The 19,540-nt window shown below is 39.9% G+C and overlaps 1 protein-coding gene and 1 pseudogene across 1 annotated transcript in view; one reads left to right on the forward strand and one right to left on the reverse strand.

Moving 5' to 3' along the window:
- Nucleotides 1–19,540, forward strand: part of CHMP4B (charged multivesicular body protein 4B) — a 64,677-nt gene that overhangs the window by 23,829 nt on the left and 21,308 nt on the right. The gene's annotated exons all lie outside the window — the stretch shown is intronic.
- LOC138153592 (motile sperm domain-containing protein 1 pseudogene) lies at nucleotides 5,794–7,807 on the reverse strand (annotated as a pseudogene).

The following is a 19,540-nucleotide window of genomic DNA, read 5'->3' on the forward strand; positions in this document are numbered from 1 at the left end:
TCCCCTCCTGATGGACACCGTCTTAGTTCCTACTTCTTTGGTACTACAAAAAGAACTGCCATGAATATTTTTGTACATGTTTCCTTTTCTTTGATCCCTTTGAGGTATATATGCCTATGCTGAGTTTAATGACTTTTTTAGCATAGTTCCAAATTGCTTTCCAGAATAGCTTATGCCAGTTTACAGTTCTATTAGTAGTGTATTAATGTCCCCATTTTCCTGCATTACAACATTTATCATTTGCCTATTTTGTTAACTTTGCCATTCTAATGGGTGTAAGGTGGAACTCCAGAACTGCTTTAATTTGCATTTCACTAATTATTAGTGATTTGGAACATTTAAAAAAAAATATGGTTGCTTATAGCTTGAATTTCTTCCTTAGAAGACTGCCTGTTTATATCTTTTGACCATTTATCAGTCGGGGAATGGTTCTCATTCTTGTAAATTTGAATTGGTTTGTTATATATCTTGGAAACAAATCATTACATTTTGTGCTTTATTTCTTTGTTCATTGTGGTTGCAATTTTTGTGATACAGAATTTTGTTTTTTTCTCCTGGGTGGGATGGAAGAGTCTTTTTTGATTTTCTAAGAAGGCAGCCTAGTGTCATAGAAAGCTGAAGACCTTGGTTTTCCATTCCCAGATCATCATCCATTTGCTGCTGAACCTATCAGCTTTGTAAGACATTTCTCCTCTCTAAACCCTTATCATCTCAACTGATTCAGAGTTGCTCTTAATGATCTGTGATCTCTGAAAGATAATGGAGGGGAAGAGCTGTTAAGAGTCTGGGAGAGAATAGTAACTGGCCAGGGAACTTGTGATAGTAATGGCATTTAAAGATTCCCCTGTATTGGCTTGGTTTTCAAATTGATTGTGTTAAAACCCCCGAGCTTGTTAATCCCACCTGTGGGATGGACTTGTTGATGTGAAAAGAAAGTCCTGAAGGACTGAGGAGACATGGCTGTTTTGCTGGTACTTTGTCTGTCTGTTTTGATGTTGTTTTGCCAGATTTGTCCACTGGTGAAAGACAGTCCTGTTGTTGAAGAAGTCCTGGAACCTCAGGGGGCAGGTCTCAAAAGTCCAGGGCGATTCAAAGTGGCCACCAGCAATTCTCTTAGTCTCTCTCTCTGCCTCCACGTGGGTGCTGCTTCCAAAAAAGGTCTTTCTGCCTCTCTCTTGTCTCTCCAAATCTACGTCACCAGCTCCTCCCAGTTCAGGACTTTCTTTTCACATCAACAAGTCCATCCCACAGGTGGGATTAACAAGCTCTGGGTTTTAACACAATCAATTTGAAAACCAAGCCAATACAGGGGAATCTTTAAATGCCATTACTATCACAGAACTAGACTTTGATTCTTGACAAATCTTGTTAATGCTGTATTGATTCTGCCATGTTGATTCATTGTGCCTTTTGAGAGGTAGTGATATATATTGGAGTTTTGGACTTGGATTTAGGAAGGATTTGGGTTTGACTCTTGCCTCTGACACTAACCTTGTGATCATGAGTAAGTCACTCTCTGAGCTTTAGTTTCTTCATCTGTAAAAAGGGGGGGGGGGTAATAATTACATCTACCTGGGGGGGGGGGGGGAGAGGCAGGGGGAGAAAATTTGGAAATCAGGGGATTGTGAAACTGAATGTAGTGAACTAAAAGTAGATAAATTTAATAAAATAAGATTGAAGGAAAAAATAATCACATCTACAGGTATATTGTGAGGATCCAATGACATTGTATGTAGAAATCACTTTGTAAATCTTAAAAGTACATTTAAATGTTAGCTATTGTTGTCATCTTTCTAGCTCCCCAATACACTTGGATCCTTTCCCTCATTTCTGGTCATATTGCTTCCACTTAAGTTGAGGTCTTCATCATCTTTTCCCTAGACTATTGCAATATTGACTTCCTTCTATAAGCTTCTTACCTCTCCAATACATCCTCTACATAGTTGTCAAAATAATTTCCCTAAGACACGATGTCTGACCATTGGTTTAAAAAAATCCTCCATGGCTCCCTATGGCCTCTAAGTTAAAATAGACTCCTAAGCCTAACATGTAATACTATTTACAATCTGGGTCCAACATACTTTTTCCTGAATTCATATTCTTCTTCATTTAATCTAATTTCTGGCCAAATTAGCCTGTTCCTTGAACCTAGAATTTCATCTTGAGGCTCAGAATCTTTTTCCTAATTGTTCTCTTAGTCTGAGGTTTGTCATGTACTTCTCTGGTTCCCAACTCTTAGTTTAGCTTCAAGGATCAGCTCATGTATCACCTCCTAGAGAAACCTTTCCTGAACCCTTCCCTCCACCCAGGGGTTTTTTTGTTGTTGTTGTTTTATATTAGCTTTTTACTTATTTAATGATATTGTTGCCTTTTGTTTTTACACCGCAGTACTCTACCTGTCATTGATTTCTATTTTGTCACACAGAAGAGGTTATGCAGAGCCAAATATCCCACATGTAAGACAGCATATTCCAAATTCTACATCCTGAGGCCTCTTTTGAGAGAAGGGAGATGTGTTTTATGTTAGTTCTATAGGACTGAGATGTTCATTACAGAGTTCCCCCTGCTTTTTAGTATTATTATTTACATTATTAGAGACCCTGTATGTTCTCTTCTTTCTGCTTCTTTTACTCTGGATTACTTTATACAAGACTTTTCTTGTTTACTCTCAGTTCTTCATTTATCATTTCTTTTGGTGCAGTAATATTCCATTACACATTCATATTCCACAGTTTGTTTAGCTGTTACCCAGTTGAAGAGCATATTTTTTGTTTCCAATTATTTGCTACCACAAAGAATGCTGCTATGAATACTTTCTTATATACAGGTCATTTCTTTTTTTTTGTTGTTGACTTCCTTAGGATAAATGCCCAGAAGTGGGATTGCTGGGTCAAAGGTATGAAGAGTTCAGTGACTTTTCTCAAATCTTGTCATTTGGGCATAAATTACCATAAAAAAATGTCTTAATGATACTCAGTCAAGACAATAGGAAATAGAAGATGTTCCTTTCTTTACTTATTTGTTTGTTCAGACACTTGCTTTGGAGTTAAACAGATTTTCTTATTGTCTAGTAGGCAATGTCCCACTCAGTGGAGTGCAGACCACGGTGAGCGTAGCCACTCAGTCCTCAGGTCCTGCTCCCAGCTCCCCTTGAGCAAATCAACCTTTCTGAGTCCTGTTCTTTACATCTGCAAAATAAAGAAGGTGGGGCTGGACCAGAATAATTTTCAAGACCCTTTAAGCACAAACATTTAGTTTGTAATTCTAAGCTTCATTTAGGATAAATTCCGATTGAAAAATAGGCCTCATTGAAAAAGTAATGTTTTCACGGCCTCTACTGTACATGTATTGTCATTAATTTGCTTCATTTTTCAGTTCTCTCCCATCTCTCCAAATCTCCTGGACTGTTTTTGTTGGGTAAACAGATGAGTAAGAGCTGGCTAGATTATAGTGCTTTTTAAAAACCCAAACCTAAGATTACATAAATTTGGCAGTTGGCTATAAGTAGCAGAGGACATCCAGTTCTAGGTTGTGTCTGTCATGATGGTGCTTTTTAATTAACTGGTTTCTATGACAGTAAGGGTGACTTAGGGATTGTTTTAAAGTTCTTACTTACCAAATAGTTTCAGTTAAAAATAACTGCTGCTGTGAAAATTGTGTTGCCTTGTGGGACAAACTTTATAATGTATTTTTGCTGTATAGCAGTTTTGTATCTTGGACCCCTTTGGCAGTCCGGTGAAACCTTATGAACCAGTGCTCAGAATCTTGTTTTTAAATGCATAAAATAAATACATAAATACAGAATTACCAGGAAGGAAACCAGTGATATTGAAAGACAGCAAAATATTTTAAAATAACAAATTTAAGAACTCCAAGGTTAAAAATCCTGCTCTCCAAAACATCTTGGATATCAAATCTTTCCAAGATAAGTGCAAAGGGGAACACAGGTTCCCCTGCCTCCCCATAACTGCTTCCTTTCTAAATTTATCTTCCCTGATTTTGTTGAAAAGTTTTTCAATTTTATGGCATCAAAATTGTCCATCTTATTTTGTGATCATTTCTGTTTAGCTAAGAATCTCCTTTTCCTGTCTTTTTTTTTTTATGATGTAAAGGTTTTCATGTTTAGGTTATATATTCATTTGGAGCTTATTGTGGTACATGGTATACTGTAAGATGTTGGTGTAGGCTTAATTTGCCAGGCTGCTTTGCAGTTTCCTTATCAGTTTTGATTTGTGAGGCCTAGTAGCTGATGCCCTTGGGTTTTAATTGAACACTATCATAGCTCCCTGTGTTCCATTGCCCTTTTGGATTTTGTTTACCTAATCTACCAACTTTTCTAATTGTTAGCCAATACCAAATTTTGATTACTGCTTAATAATTTAAGATCTGGTAATGCTGGATCTCTCTTTCATTTCTTTTTTCATTTTTCTCCCTGAGGTTATTGACCATTTGTTTTTCTAGATGAATGTTATTTTTGTCTAGCTTTGTAATAAAACTTTGTAGTTTGACGTGGCATTAACTCTGTAAATTATTTAAGCAGCTATTATCATTTAAAAAAAATTACCATGGCCCAACCATGAACTATTAATATCACCAGTTATTTCTTTTCCTTTTATGTCTGTAAAGAGAGTTGTGGTATATTCAAGTAAGTCCTGAACTTATCTTTCTAAGTGGACTCCCAAGACATTTTATATGTTTGTTAGTTATTTTGAATGTTTTCTTTACTTTCTCCTGCTGTATTTTGTTTGTAATAAACAGAAAGACAAATGCTTCAGGAGTGTGTATGTTTATTTTAAGCTTGCTGATTTACTGAAGTTACTGTTTTCAGTTAATTTTTTAGTTATCCCAGAACATACTCTTAAATAAGCAATATCTTTTGCAAATAGCAGTAATTTTTCATCCTCTGTCTTATGATTATTCTAGTAGAATTATATAAAATAATATTGGTAAAAGTGGACATCCTTGCTACTGATTATATTGGAAAAACTAGTGTTTCTCCATTACAAATACTGATACCTGATTTTAGATATATGCTGATTGAGTTAAGGAAAGATCTTTTTATCCTTTTGCTTTTTAGTGTTTCTGAAGGATCCTTAAAAATACTTGTCTTTGTTCTTATGACCCTGAAAAAAAATGGTGTATATGTACATTTTCCATAAGGTTTGTGGTTGTCATTTTAATATATCATTCTGTCCATTTCTGATATATCAGATAAAATTTTTAATAATTTATGAATGAAATTCACTTAATCACTAAGTCTATATATATTTTATGATGTAGCTGCTTGTTTTTTCCATTTATTTTTAAGTGAGGCTCTCTGGTAGCAAGTCATGAAAGACCCAACTCTGGAGAATTAAAGTTGAGACATTTTAAAGGAAATGGAGAGGCCCCTGCTGGAAATGCTTAGTTAGCAATATAGTACCAATGTAGAATTGCACCAGAGAAGTGGTGTAAAGTAAGAGGTGTCAGATACCAGCCTGCAAAACCTCCGGACTACAGCCCACACTAGATTAAAATGTAGTTGGGAAAAGATTAAATACATAATGAAAGATGGGTAATGTTAATATGTGGTTTTCTAAGTCAGTAGGGCTGTGGGGATCATTTCTATTTGAGTTTGAAACCACTGATGTAAAGGTTGGCTTTATAGGAGAATCCTAGATTTAGAACTGGAAGGCATCTCAAAAGTCCTTTCAATCTACAGATGAGGAAAATGAGGATATTTTCAGATATGCAAAAAGTCATTTAACTGATAGATAATCCAGGTAATCCTTTGGTATCCACAAAAGCTGTGTAAGAGGACTTCCAGTTTATTAGGTGGACCCCCAAATGAAGGATTTACAGGACACAGAAAGAGCTACAGAGAATAAGACGGTATACTTGGGTTGTCCTCCACATCATTGGAGGGAGTACCCAAATTAACAAGACAGTAGATCCATCAGTGCACCTCATTTACTTACATTTTATTCCTTTGAACTTAAAATCATAGAACTTTGGAACTAGAAGGAGTCTCAGAAATTTAGTCCATCTTCCTCTTTCATGGGGAAAAAAATTGAGATTCAAAAAGGGGAAATCACTTGCCTACTAAGGTCACACATTGAGGCAGTGACTGAGTCAGGACTTGGAACTCAGGTCTCTTGAAGCCTAGCTCAGTACTTTTTCTGGTTTTTCCCAGCACTTTTTCCATACCTGAAATGAAAATCAAGAAGAGTGCTTTTTGGTTCTCCCTAATTCCCAATGTTGCTTAAAAAATTACAGTTAGAAATTTAACATTAAACACCAGTACAACCAACCTTGTGTAATAATGTTTACATTTAAATTAATGCCTGAAGTTTTTTTTTTCAGTTCCTTCCTTTAAGTAACCATCAGAACTATCGGTTATCTCACAAGTTTCCAGGACCTTAGTGGCCAACCTATACGGAAAAAACAATCCTCACTTGATGTTATTCAGCAAGTGGTCATCCAGCCTGAGGCAGCCCATTCCACTTTTGGACAGCCCTAATTTTAAAGAAGTATTTCTTGACATCAAGGCTAATTTTTCCTCATTGCAGCACCCATTCGTGGTTCCTAGCTCATTCTCATTCACGTTTTTTAAAAACAGCAAATGTTATTTTAATAAGTCTCTTTCCCCCCCAACAAGTACAGCTACAAAAATTTCCCCAGATAATCTTACAAAAAGTCATTCAACAAATTATCCTAACTATCTGTAACATGAACACAAGGTGCTGGCCTCCTTCAACTAAAGTTACACATCAGTTTAAAATATATACATATATTACACATTTGCAAGTATTTTAAATCACCCAAGTTTTTCTGTAGCATAGAGTCAAGAGAGAAGAAAGGGCAGTCCACATTCATGATGTGAAGATGAAATTATTTCAGTCAATTTCAGTCCTTGCTCATATTCTAAGTATAACCATAGTGATAAGACCTAAAACGTAAGCAGCTACTAATTTTTGATTCACACTTAAATGGAAGTAGTGAGGCACTAGAGATTCCACTTCTCCCAGTGTGGGCAGCATCAGAGCTGCAATGCACACTATTCCCAGGAAGACAGTTAATAAACTAGGACCCGAAGAGACAGCCCTGTTTTCCGTTTGACACAGCATCTGCTCAAAAAAGACACTTTCTGCTAAGTGTTCCTTTATCCTTTTTTCCTCTTCTTCCTTTCGTTGTTCCTTGGCCGATGGTAGAAGGGTCGCAATAATTTCTTTGCGTCCTAAAGCCTTCCTCTGGCTTTGTTCCGAAACTTGAAGACGGAATTTGTCTATTACATCATAGTAACAGGGCCGGACATCTCTATGACGAATGACGATGTCCACGCAGCACTTAGGCTTCACTGCGCCCGCGGCGTCCACGACCACGTACTTGTTAGGGGTGGTGCACAGCACTTTGAACTTTAAGGCAAACTCGTAGGGATTATACAGAGTCAGCACCTGCTTGTGGGTGGACTGGTCGTCTGCATAAAAGATCAGCTCCGTAGGAAACACGAACACGGGAAGATTGCCTTCCCCTAACTCGGGCTGCCGTGCTGGCTGCTGCATTGGCGCGGAGCCCCGGGCCGCCGCCGCCCTACCGCGGCTCGCCGCCACTCGCGATTCCCTTTTCCGATTCAGTTAAAAGCCCCAAAGCATTTTTCCAATCTTCCTTGACGACCGACCGAACGCAGCTCCTTGGGCTCGGTCCCTCCCCTTGCGAGCGCGGGGACTACGACGCTTCCCCCCCAGTCCTTTGTCACCGACTGGGGTTGCGCTGGCTGCCGGGATACGGGAGGACCCCGCGGCGGCGGCGCAGCGCTGCGTAGCGGCTCTTTGGGCGGAGCTACTGTCCTGGGAGCGCCGCGGGAGCCTGGGCCACAGGAGGGCGGGCGGGAGAGAGGAAAGGCAGTGAGGGGAGGGGCCTCTGCGGCGTGACGGCGGTCGCAGCGCCCCTGCTTTTCTAGCCCTTCCCTCTCGGTTCTCCCTCTGCTCCGCCCCCGCCGCTCTTCGCCTGGCCCTGCTTTTTTCTTCTGCCCTGCATTTGCAGATTTTCTTGTATTCCTCTTAGAAGTCCCTTTTAAATGCTTTTTAGTATTTCATTTCGTTAATGTATTTGACTGGATGGACCTGTGATAATGATCTTTATGTATTTTCAGTTTAACCATTTCTCTGGACAGATTTTAAGTTAATCCATCTTTAATTTCACAAACACTGAGGCGAGTGGTGGTGGGGATGCAATGCCACTTTATCTGAGAGATTTGGGTTTAGATATCACCTGTGACACCTGTGTTGTATGACCATGGTGGGGGCCAGTCCAGCAACACTCTGAAGACCAAACTTCGAGGAACAGTCAGTTCAGTAAGCGTTTATTAAGCTCCTGCAGGGTGCTAGGCACTGTGCTAGGGAAATGCTGGGGAGGCCAGTAAGATGTAAAGAGACTGAGAAGGTAGGAGGGGCCAGGTTAGGGAGGGCTAAACCTAATGGAGGTTTTTTTATTTGGTCCTGGAGGTGATAGGGAGCCACTGGGGTTAATTGAATAGGGGGAGGTCTTCACCTTAGGAAGATTAATTTGATAGCTGAGTGGGGAGAAACATGAGGCAGGCAGACCCACCAGTAGGCTTTTTTTGTAGTCCAGGTGTTAAGTAATGAGGGTTTTCTTCAGGGTATTGGCAGTGTCAGTGGAGAGAAGGGGGCATAGGCAAGAGATGTGGACAGGATCTGGCAAGGGATGGGATATGGAGATGAGGAATAGAAGATGACACTTAGGTTGCAGTGCCAATCTGTATTGTTGGAAAGTTTCTTCACTGGGAAGTTGCTACACCAGTGAAATCGTGGGTTGGGGGGAGGGGGAGGGGTATGAAAATCTTTGAAGAGTTTTTGGGATTTCTCAACAGTGGATTTTTTTGGGTCAAAGAATGATTATCTTTTCTAATAAATCTATTATTTCTAATTTTATTTTCTTTTTAAAATTTGAGTTCCAAATTCTCTCTCCCACCTCTTCACCCACTGAGAGGGCAAGCAAAAATGTTCTCAGTTGTGCATGTGAAATCATGCAAAAAATATTTATAAATTAGCCATATTGCAAAAAGAAAAGCCCTAAAAATAAAGTGAGAAAATTTATACTTCAGTTTGCACTCAAAAGTTCATCAGTTTTCTCTCTGGAGGTGGAGAGCATTTTTTCTTTCTTTTTTTTTTTTTTTTAAAGAAAGTGGGGTTAAGTAACTTGCTCAAGGTTACACAACCAGTTATTTCTGGGTATGGTGCTAAGTATCAGAGCCCAGATTGATCCCAGGTCATCCCAACTCTGGGGCCGGTCTCTTACTCACTGTGCCACCTGGCCACCCCTAAGCAATTGGGCTTTAGTGACTTGCTCAAGGTTACACGGCCAGGTGTTTCTGGGTGGGTGCTAAGTGTCTGAGCCCAGATTGGATCCCCAGGTCATCCCGACACTGGAGCCGGTGCTCTTACTCACTGTGCTACCTGGCCGCCCCTGGAGAGCATTTTTTCATCATGAGGAATTGTCTTGGATCATTGTATTAGAGTAGCCAAGTCTTTCACAGTTGATCATTATTGCAGCATTGCTCTTACTGTGCACAGTGATCTACAAATTCTCATCTCACTTTACATCAGTTCATATAGATATTGGTGTGTTCTTTTCTCAAACTGCTACCTTCGTCACTTATAACACAATAGTATTCCATCACAATCACATGCCACAACTTGTTCAACCATTCCCCAGTTGATGAGCGTCCCTTTCACCTCCATTTCTTTACCACCACAAAAAAACCTGCTGTAAATATTTTTGTACAATAGGTCCTTTTCCTTTGATCTCTTTGAGGTACAAACCTAGTAATGGTATTGCTGGGTCAAAAGGCATGCACGGTTTTTATAACTCTTTGAGCGTAATTCCAAATTGTTCTCCAGAATGATTGTACTAGTTCATAATAATTTGTAATTCCACTAAGGTTATTAGTGTACCTGTTTTTCCTTATACCCTTCAGTATTTGTCATTTCTGAAAATGGGTGATGTGATACTCCAGAGTTGTTTTCATTTTCATTTCTCTAATCAATAGTGATTTAAAGCATTTTTTCATATGAAGAATGATAGCCTATAGCCTTTGATTTCTTTTTATATCATTTGTTTATCAATTGTGGGTGGCTCCTATTTTTATAAATTGGAGATTTGAGAATATTTGAGAAATGAGGCCTTTATCAGAGGAACCGCCTATAAAATTTTTTGGTGTTACTTCACTGTGGTCCCTTTTATATTTTTTGATATTTTGCTTTTCCCCCCAATTACCTGTAAAAATTATTTTTAACATTCCTTGAGTTCCATATTCTATCCCTCCTTCCCTACCCCCTCCCTGAGATGGTAAGCAGTCTGATATAGCTTATACAGTGCATGTAAAAACAATTTTTAACATATTTTTAAAACTTTGAGTACCAAATTCTCACCTTTCTTCTGACCCCACTTTCATTGAGAAGGCAAGCATTTCAGTATAGGTTATACATGTGTACTTATACAAAACACTTCCATAATAGTCATGTTGTAAAAGACTAACTATATTTCCCTCTATCCTATCTGTTTTCTCCTTTGACCCTGTCCCTTTTCAAAAGTGTTTGCTTCTGACTACCCCTTCCCCCAATATGCCCTCCCTTCTATCATCTCCCCACCCCCATCCCCTTCTCCCCTTCACCCTTACTTTCCTGTAGGGTAAGATACCCAGTTGAATGTGTATGTTATTCCCTCCTTATGCAAAATCCAATGAGATAAGGTTTAGTCATTCCCTCTTACCGCTCCCTACTTCTCTTCCATTGTGAAACCTTTTTCTTTCCTCTTTTATGTGAGATAATTTACTCTATTCTTTCTCTCCCTTTCTTCTTTCAATATATTCCTCTCTCACCCCTTAATTTTATTTTTTAGCTATCATTCCTTCAATATTCAACTCTCTCTGTGCTATTTATCTATCTATCTGTCTGTCTGTCTATCTATCTATCTATCTATCTTCCCTTCAACTACCCTTATACTGAGAAAGGCCTCATGAGTTACAAATATCATCTTTTTATGTAATGGATAGTAAATGTAGTAGTTATTAGTAATGTAAACATTTCAACTTTAATAAGTCCCTTATGATTTCTCTTTCTTGTTTACCTTTTCATGCTTCTCTTGATTATGGTATTTGAATGTTAGATTTCCTAGTCAGCTCTGGTTTTTTCATCAAAATGCTTGAAAGTCCTCTATTTCATTGAATATCCAGTTTTCCCCTGAAGTATTGTACTCAGTTTTGCTGGGTAGGTGATTCTTGGTTTTAATCCTAGTTCCTTTGACCTCTGGTTATAGGAGTTTTGACTTTGTTGTTTTCTTCTGGTTGTATGTTTTGATCTTCTTTGTCACCAAAGTTAGATTCTATGGTCTTGAGTTTTTTTTTTTAATGCTGTTTGCCCATCTTCCTAGCCAAATACTTGACTTTCTAACTCTTTGTCAAGGTAGAACTCTGCTTGCAGTAGGGGCAGGGGTGCGGTTGATGTTGAGTATACTGTCCCAGGCTTCAGGGATTTTATTTAGCTGTTTTTGGAGAAACTTCTAGGGACCTGTAAATTTTCAGCTCTTCCAAGGTGGCATGTTCAAAGGAGAGGTGTTTTCTCTTTTCCTGGTCTGCACTCTGGTCTGAGTGATCCCAAGCACTCTTTTCTGCCTTGGAACTGTGAGGAGGATTCCCTCTCTATCACTGCCACAAGCTCTACCATACCAGCGCTCCTCCTCACCCCAGGCCTGTGACCCAGATCCAAGCAGGCTAAAGCAAGAGATTCTTCTTTCAAAGCCAGAAAAGAGATCCCTGTAATAGCCTGATCAGCTGCTCAATCCCCCCACACTCTTTGGGCCAGGAGTTCTGCAAGCAGCTGCTGTTGCTACTGCTACAGTCACTGCAGCCACTGCCACCTCTGCTGCCACAGGACTGGGGGCGGGATTGCTCCTCCTTCACTCAGGTCCTAAGGAGTTTTCCCACTGACTTTCTATACTGTCTTTGGCATTTGTGGGTTGAGAAGTCTGGAAACTGCCATAATTGCCAGTGATTCAGTCCCCTGAGGCCTGCTCCAGTCCCGGATTGGGCTGCAGTCGGCCTATGCAATAGACCCTTTCTGTCCATCTTCCAGTCTGTCTTGGGCTGGAGATGTGTTTCATGCTGCCATTTTGTGGGTTCTGTAGCTCTAGAACATGTTTAGTTGTTTTTTTACACGTATTTGGAGGGGTTTGGTGGTGAGCTCAAGCAAGTCCCAGCTTTTACTCTGCCATCTTGGCTCTGCCCCCTTATAATCATTTTTTTGCTCATTCCTATCATCCCTCTCCCTTTCCACCCCCACCCCCCCATCCTCTTCCCTCTGAGGGAGAGTGGGTATGATATGGTGTCTCTAAGTTGTATTAATTTGCATCTCTTTATTATTGAGATTGAGCATTTTCAAGTGATTAACAACAACCTCTTAAAAGCTACCTCTTAAAAATTGCATATTCATGGATTTTTAGTGATTTATCTGTTGTGGACAGGGGTTTGTTGCTACTGTATCTTTTTTAACAGCTCCTTATGCATTTTATTTATTTCTTATCTCTGACCTATGATTGCATTGTTTTAGGGAATTCCAAAGGAGGAAACTCCTAAGAATGCAAATAGGCACTTCCTGGGCAAAATAGAGAGTAACCTGGGCCACTGACTAAAATAAGTAACTTGCCCTCAGGGTCACATACTCAAGAGGTGCTACTTGAACTCAGGTTTTTCTGATGTCAAGTCTGGCTTTTTTATCCCCAACACCATGCTGCTACTTCTCTCTTTGTATTTTTTAGTTGCCAAATTCTGTCATATTTGTCATAAATATTTTCATTCTACTTATTTTTTCGTGTTTTCCTTCTCTATGATGCAGCTGCTCCTACCAAAAGGCATTTCTGAATGTAAAGCATGTTTTGGCTTTTCTAGGGCAAGGAGTTAAAATACTAGCAGCTGGCTATTTTCCATTGGGCACACAGAAGGGGGAGACTTTAATACAGGAGTTACAACTTTTTTTTTGAGTGAAAGTTGTCTTCTTTGAAGCCTTAAGACTTTACTGGAGACACCAGTGAAATCAGTGAGCCTCAGAGAGAAAGGGCTTAAGCATTGTTCATTCTCCTTACTCCAGTTGGGAATCCTGGGAGGGAGAAGGGGGAAAGGGGTGTCCCAGGCTTAATTGCTCTGGAAGACCTATCAGGTAAAAGTATTGAGTAAGATCTTTAATTCAGACTCCCTCCTAATTGAGGACATTGCCTTGAATTCCTAACCATTCTCTCTTTGCTCTCTGGTCTCCTCCTCCTGTCTTTGTCCCCTTCTAACTCTAGCTGACCCCCCCCCCCCCCCCAATCCCTTCTGATCTTGTCCCCATCACTGTCTTTGCCTTTCTCAGTCCAAAGTTTCTAGAAGCTTTGTGACCTCCCTCCCCTTTTCTGGACTGTTGCCCAGCAAGGCAGGATGGGTAGTCCCTGCTGTTTTCCCCCTCCCCTTCCCACCAGTGTGAATGCCCTGCTTTTGTCCTCTAGAGGGGCTGCTCTGCACACAACATACATTGAAAATTAGGACCCCGGCCTAGGAGCTGGGTTGTGATTTCTGCTGCCAAAGCACAAAAGCTGCATTAAACAAAAGGGGGTCTTTTTGGCATTAGTTCAGCTGGAAATGGTGAAAAGAAAAGCAAATTGGAAAAGAAACAGTGCATTCTAGCCTGGGAACAGAAATCAAATGGCAAACTCTTCATTGCCTTCAAATTCCCAGGGCAAGGGGAAAAATTGTGTTTTCAAAGTTACTTTTAAATGTTCTTCGCAACCCCCTGCATAAGACTCGAATTTTTTTTTTTTTAAGCAATTGGGGTTAAGTAACTTGCTCAAGGTTACACGGCCAGTTATTATTTCTGGGTGTGGTGCTGAGTATCTGAGCCCGGATTTGATCCAGGTCATCCCGGCACTGGAGCCGATACTCTTACTTACTGAGCCACCTGGCCGCCCCTATAAGACTCGAATTTGACGTGGTTACCGATTCAGCTCTTTCCAGTGTCTAAGCCCAGATTTTCTGTACAAAGATAGGGCTGAAGTCATATGTTGAGGAGAAAGCAGTTCTGAGATTTGCAGAAAGTCTTTATTGTGGTTAAAGGGCTAGATGAGCAGGTCCTTCTGTCTTTTTTCCTCTCTTTGGAGAAGCCAGGACCATTATCATGAGATGATTACTCTGCAGGAAATAAAAAAAATCCTATAGAAAAAACAAGCAGCCTCATTCATTTTCATATTGGTTCCAGAACAGGGGTGACCCTCTGGGCCCTTTCTAATCTGTCCCCTTTGATTTCCCCCATTTGAGGGCAAGTACTAGGTAATGTTGCTCACACCATCATTGTGGCATCCTAGAAGAACTTTCTTCCAAATCAGCATTTCAAAAGGTCTTAAAGATAACTTAGTCTAAAGCACAAGGCTCCAGTTAAACAGGATGCACTCTCTCCTCACCCTATATCTCTTCTTGGTCCTTTTCCATAACTCTACATTTCTCTACTTGTATATTTTACCATCTTCCTTTCCCCTTATATATTTCTTTCATGATCTCTTTTATGTGTGGGGTCGTCATTCTGTATATGATTCTTTTCTCTCTATTCTATCCTCTCTCCTTTCCTTGTCTCCTCCCTTTCTATCAGTTTCTTTTCTCCTCTCTCCCTGTTCTTTGTCCCTTTTCTTTTTGTATTATAGATTTAGAGGTGGAATGAAACTCAGACATCACATCTGGTCCAATTCCCTGAGTTTACAGATAGGAAAACTGAGGCCCAAGGAGTGACTTGCCCAAGAACACATATTTAATAAGGATTAGAGGCAGGATTTGTACCTCTGACTTTAGAATTAGTGCTGTGTCTCTTCCTTCTTTACTCCTTTCTGTCTCAGTGTTCTTCTGTTATCCTTTCCTCTGTCCCCCCTCCCATTCTCTCTTCCCTTAAAGTCCCTGCCTTCCTCAGCCTTTCTCTATCATCATTTCTCTCTTTTTCTTCTTTCCTCTTCTCCTTTTTCCTTCAGTTCTCTCTGTTTCTTTTGAATCTTAAGGTTTATTGTAAATGAATCCCGGATCTGGAATCTAGAAGTTGGGTTCAAATCTGCTCCTTACTATACTATTTATTAACTGATAACACCATCTCTCAACAAGTAAACATTTCACTTAAATGGCACTGCCCTAGATGCTAGAGATGCAAAGGAAAAAAAAATAAGTACCTTCCCTCAAGGAAGCTGTAGTCTTACCAAGGGAGACAAAATGTACTATAAGACTGTACTATCAATTCAAGTTATTATCAGGAGGGAGGTACTAGAAACAGACTCAGAGAAGGTTTCATGGAAGAAGTAAGTTTTAAAGGAAACTAGAGATCTAAGAAGTACAGTTTAGGAGGCAGTACATTTCGGACATAGAAACAAGCCCGTGCAAAAAAAGACTTCTGGAAGGAACTGCAGTGCTGGTCTGACTGAGTTGGAGAGTAATGGATATGGAAACCTAGAGAAGTAGAATGAAGCCAGATCATCAGGGCTTTAAATGACACAGGAGTTTCTATTTGATCCTAGAGGTAATAGTGAGCTGGTAGAGTCTGAATAGGGGAGTGACATGAGAAGAACCATGTTATAGAAATATCACTTTGGCTGCTGTAGGGAGGATTGATTGTAGAAGGCAGAGATTTGTCAGGAAGACCAATTAGGGGGCTACTGAAACATCCAGGAGAGAGGTAATGAGCTGAATTAGGGCAGTAGCCTTGAGAGTGGGCCAGTTTAAGTGGTCTTACTTATTCTTTGTGCCTTAGTTAAACCAGCATATCACTTGTACTAGCTTGCAAGGTTATTAAATGAGGCTTAAGTCAGATAATATGTATATAAACCACTTTGTAAACCTAAAAGCTATATATAAATGCAGATATTTTTAAAAATGTTTTTTTATTTTTCATCAAATATTCCCCAATTAAATAAAAAATTTACTATTCATTTTTTATGATTTTGAGTTCCAAATTCTCTCCCTCCCTTCATCCCCCTCTTTCACCCTTTTAGAAGATAAATAATATGTTGATTATACATGTGAATTCAGGTAAAACACATTTCCATATTAGTCAAGTAAATGCAACAAATCTTACTTTTATTAATACTTTACACAGCTCCTACTTCCCTTCTCAGCACTTTCCTAATATTCCTCTCACATTCCCCTCACCTTATCCCTCCTATATCCCCATCCTTCCTCTGCCTATCTCCCAACCTCCAACTACCTACTCTTGTCCCCTCTGCCTTTCCTTTATTTCTTTTCTTTCACTTCTTATTTCTCTTAAATGGTCATAGCACTGAACCAAGACATATTTTTAATAATGGTGGTATTTATTGGACAAAATTGATGCTTGTTTTCTATTTTAAGGAAGAACTTTTTAAAATAGGGAAAATGTATGTAAACTATTTTACTTGCAGTGTGGCCTTCTGTCATCTCTTTCCTATGGCTCAGTGACCCTCCACTGACACTGAGGCATTGCCAGCCTTGCTTTGAAACTCTGCAGAGAGTTTATCTCTGGCTGGAGATTATGGTTTCTTCCAAGCTAGCAAGCATCATCACTCAATATAAACATTTTCTTTCATTGTTTGTAAGCTGAAGGTGATTTCAAGGTGTAATTAAAAATCACCCCCAAAACTGCAGCTCTGACTGTGTCTAGCATTGATGTGAGTACACTTAAAAAGAAGAATTAATGGAAAAAAATAATCCCTTCCCAATGTAGACTCTTCTTCCTGATGGAGGTACATGGAAAAAATATTTATGCATGAGTGTGTGTGTGCTTGCAGAGCAGCCCTTGTAGAGGACACCCCCCCACACACACACACGCCCCCCCACATACACATATTGAGTTGTGAGAGGTTTGTTTTGAGGGCTTTAAAAATCTCATCTATCCTTTCTGTACATACCTATACACAGGAGGCCATCTCCAGTTGTCCTGATGAACATCTGGTCACTGGACCCAGATGGCTCTGGAGGAGAAAGTGAAGCTGGTGACCTTGCACAGCCCTCCCTCACTCAAATCCGAGTCAACTGCAAGTCATGTCCTCATCTCCCTGATGTCATGGTCCTCTTCAAGAACAAAGGACAAAACAACAACAATAACAACAACCTATACACATGTTAAATATTCTTACAGCAAAATCTCACAGTCTAGTAAAACAAATTCCCACTTTGGCCATATCCAAAAATGCATGTCTTATTCTGGCTTTTTAGCCAGTTACCTCTCTGACAGGAGGTTGGTGATGTTCTTTGGAATAGGGGCAGGCAGCTGATTCAGTGTGATATAGAGGATATTAGGCCTGGGGTCAGAAAGACCTGAGATCAGATCCAAATTCAGACACTTATTAGCTGTATAACCCTGGGGCTCTTCTATAAAATGGGAATAATAATCTCACTTTACCTCCCTTGGTGGTTGTGAATATAAAATGAGATAATTGTAAAGCACTTGGCTTTACTTACACAGGAACTTATTGGTTCCTGGTGCATAGTAAGTATTATATAAATGTAACCTATCATCCTCATCCTTGTCCTCTCAATCAGAATTCTGAAGTCTTTCATAGTTGTTTTTTGGAATATATTTTCAAATTGGCTATGTCATATGGCATCAGCCATGTCCAGGTCCTGAGGAAAAGTCAGGGCAGGTACCTAAGGAGGCTTAGAATAGAGGTTTTCACATATGACTTTCTGTGCCAAGAAAAAATAAAGATCAAGGACCTCAAGACTGGAGGAGTGACTTTCCTTGAGGGACCTATCTAAGGCCACTATCAGTTTTTACAGTGTTACTAAAACTAAAACTGTAGCAGATTCCTTTGTGGTTTCTTTCTTCTTTCTTCCCTGTCCTTTGTTTATGATCTGCTAACTGTTTTCCCTTCTAATTCTGCGTTTTAAAAAAAAACAAAACTTTTTTTTGCAATTGTAAGTAAGAACAATTTTTAACACTTGTTTTTTTTTTTTTTTTAAGCAATCGGGGTTAAGTAACTTGCTCAATGTTACACAGCCAGTTATTTCTGGGTGTGGTGCTAAGTATCTGAGTCCAGATTTGATCCCCAGGTCATCTCAACACTGGGGTAGGTGCTCTTACTCGCTGAGCCACCTGGCCGCCCCTAACACTTGTTTTTTAAAAAAATTTTGATTCTCAAATTCCCTCCCTGTCTCCTTCCCCCTGCTCTTTCCTTGAGAAGGCAAGCAGTTTGATATAAATTATGCATGTGGGGTCATGCGGAACATATCTCCATATTAGCCATATTGTGAAAGAAAACAAAGAGTCCCCCCAAGAACAAGAAGAATAAAATAAAAAGTATGCTTCAGGAAGCCCCATCAGTTCATTCTCTGGAGGTAGATGGCAGAAATAAATCCCTTGGAGACCCTTCACAACTTTGGGTGCCAGGATGGCAGAGTAAGGAAGGAAGGAACCTTCTGAAGGCCTCTTAAATTCTCCTCCAAACAACTAGAAAACCTCCTCAGAATTGATGTAGGAGCAGGAAAGCAGCTTATCAGCACAGGAGGAAAGGTCTGTCTCACTAGGGTGGAAGGGGATCAAGGTCCAGGAGCAACCGCAGCAGGAACAGCAGCCAGCCTCCCAGCCGAGGGCCTATAATAGGCAGGGCTCCAAGCCTGGGACGAACCACCAGTAAGGCCTTGACCACATTGCTGACCAGCAGTGAAGTCCAGCCCTAGGGCTAGCCAACAGTAAGATCCTGCCCCAGTGGCTTACCAGCAGAGAGACCTTGTTTTCTTAGCAACCCAGCAACAGGGCCCCACCCCTGCAACAGGCTAACAGGGAGGCCCCACCCCCAAGTACAAGCCAGAAGGGAAGCCTATCCTCCAGAGAAAGCAAGCAGCTAAGCCCTGAAGCACAGTGACAGCCAGCAGTGAGACCCAGAGCCCTAGTGCAAAAAGCTTGGAATAGTGCAGGACCAGAGCCCAACATAAAAACACCAAGTCACCAAAAAAATGAACAAAAAACAAACAAACAAACAAAAAGATTAACTATAGGAAGTTACTATGGTGATAGGGAGGATCAAGGCATAAGCTTAGAAGACAATAGTGTCAAGATGGCTACATGTGAAGCCTCAAAGAAAAATGTTATTTGGTTTCAGGCCCAAAATGAATGCCTGGAAGAGCTTAAAAAAGATTCTCAAGAAACAAATTAGAAAAGTAGAAGAAAAATTGGGAAAAGAAATGAGAGTAATGAAAGAGAATTGTGGGAAAAAATATACAAAAATTTACTGAGGAAGATAACTCACTAAAAAATAGAATTGGCTAAATGGTAAAGGAAATACAAAAACTCACTGAAGAAAATGATTCCTTAAAAATTAGAATTGAATAAGTGGAAACTAATGACTCTATGAAACATCAAGATACAATAAAATAAAAAAGAACTAATGATCAAGCATACTGTCTGTTTCCAGAGAAAGAACTGATATTGATGGAATAAAGACTGAAGCATGCTATTTTTCACTTTCTTTTTTTCCCCTCTTATTTGAGTCTTATGAAAATGTTTTACCT

This window comes from Petaurus breviceps, unplaced genomic scaffold (assembly GCF_028583685.1).
Source record: "Petaurus breviceps papuanus isolate PSGF00001 unplaced genomic scaffold, PetGlider_PUasm1.0 90994, whole genome shotgun sequence".
Taxonomy (NCBI): domain Eukaryota; kingdom Metazoa; phylum Chordata; class Mammalia; order Diprotodontia; family Petauridae; genus Petaurus; species Petaurus breviceps.